Source organism: Vipera berus (assembly GCF_964194415.1).
Source record: "Vipera berus genome assembly, chromosome: 4".
NCBI lineage: Eukaryota > Metazoa > Chordata > Lepidosauria > Squamata > Viperidae > Vipera > Vipera berus.
This window is the reverse complement of record NC_138206.1, coordinates 122962151-122964412: the sequence shown is the minus strand read 5'-3', so window position 1 is coordinate 122964412 and position 2262 is coordinate 122962151.

Below are 2262 nucleotides of genomic sequence, written 5' to 3'. Positions count from 1 at the left end.
TCTCTGCTTTTTAGTGTGCTGTCTAGATTTGCCATGGCTTTCCTCCCAAGGAGCAAGCGTCTTTTAATTTCTTGGCTACAGTCCCCATCTGCAGTGATCTTGGAGCCCAGGAAAATAAAATCTGTCACTACCTCCATTTCTTCCCCATCTATTTGCCAGGAATTGAGAGGGCCAGATGCCATGATCTTGGTTTTCTTAATGTTTAGTTTCAACCCAAGTTTTGCACTCTCCTTCTTCACCCGCAACAAGAGGCTCTTTAGTTCTTCTTCACTTTCTGCCATTAGAGTGGTATCATCTGCATATCTTAGGTTGTTGATGTTTCTTCCGGCAATCTTAATTCCAACTTTTGATTCATCTAGCCCTGCCTTTCTCATGATGTGCTCTGCATATAAGTTAAATAGGCAAGGCGACAGTATACAGCCTTGCTGGACTCCTTTCCCAATTTTGAACCAATCAGTGGTTCCGTGTCCAGTTCTCACTGTTGCTTCTTGGCCCGCATATAGATTTCTCAAGAGACAAATAAGATGGTCTGGTATGCCCATCTCTTTAAGGACTTGCCACAGTTTGTTATGATCCACACAATCAAAGGCTTTAGCATAGTCAATGAAGCAGAAGTAGATGTTTTTCTGGAACTCTCTAGCCTTCTCCATGATCCAGCGTATGTTAGCAATTTGATCTCTAGTTCCTCTGCCTCTTCGAAATCCTGCCTGTACTTCTGGTAGTTCTCGATCCACATACTGCTGGAGTCTAGCTTGTAGAATTTTAAGCATAACTTTACTAGCATGAGAAATGAGTGCAATGGTGCGATAGTTTGAACATTCTTTGGCACTGCCTTTCTTTGGAATTGGAATGTAAACTGATCTTTTCCAATCCTGTGGCCACTGTTGAGTTTTCCAAATTTGCTGGCAAATTGAGTGTAGCACTTTTACTGCATCGTCTTTTAAGATTTTGAATAGCTCAGCTGGAATACTGTCACCTCCACTAGCTTTGTTGTTGCTCAGCTTTTCTAAGGCCCACTTCACTTCACATTCTAGGATGTCTGGCTCGAGGTCAGTGACCACCTCATTGTGATTATCAGGGACGTTAAGCTCATTCTTGTATAGTTCTTCTGTGTAATTTTGCCACCTCTTCTTAATCTCTTCTGCCTCTGTTAGGTCCCTGCCATTTTGGTCCTTTATCATGCCCATTTTTGCATGAAACGTTCCTTTCATCTCTCCAATTTTCTTGAAAAGATCTCTGGTCCTCCCTATTCTATTGTTTTCTTCTATTTCTTTGCATTGTTCATTTAAGAAGGCATTCTTATCTCTTCTAGCTATTCTTTGGAATTCTGCATTTAATTGGGCATATCTTTCTTTTTCTCCCTTGCCTTTCGCTTCCCTCCTTTCCTCAGCTATTTGCAAAGCTTCCTCAGACAGCCATTTTGCTTTCTTGCATTTCTTTTTCTTTGGGATGGTTTTGGTTGCTACCTGTTGTACAATGTTGCGAACCTCTGTCCATAGTTCTTCAGTCACTCTGTCTATCAGATCTAATTCCTTAAATCTATTTGTCACCTCTATTGTATATTCAACAGGGATATGATTTAATTCATACCTGACTGGCCTAGCGCTTTTCCCTACTTTCTTTAATTTAAGCCTAAACTTTGCAACAAGAAGCTCATGGTCTGAGCCACAGTCAGCTCCTGGTCTTGTTTTTACTGACTGTATAGAGCTTCTCCATCTTTGGCTGCAGAGCATATAGTCAATCTGATTTCTGTGTTGACCGTCTGGTGATGTCCATGTGTAAAGCCGTCTCTTGGGTTGTTGGAAAAGAGTGTTTGCTATGACCATCGTATACATTCCATACTGCAATTAAATATACATATCAACATTGTGCATCGTGAAGTCACTGAAGAAGGGTTATAGTTTGGTGGTGAATTCTACTCTAATAAGATAAAGGGAGAATTTTAGTAGCAATATACTTGGAGTTTTTTGCGTCTGGAAAATTCTGGATGGAGTGGCTTGGTAACACTTTTTCTTGTTTGCTATTAATTAATATTTATCAAATGTAAACATTTTATCAAACATAAATACATTGCATTTCTTAATAGTATTTAGTATTTAGATTAGTATCAAATGACAATCCCCTTTGGAGCATAGAATGCTAAGATGGCTTAGCTGGTGTCTTCAGCTAAGTAAACAGCATTAGCCTTGAGATTCATTCCCTTGTTTTAAAAAAATAAGTAAGTAAACAAACGCTATTGGCCCTGAAACTTATTCTTTCCTC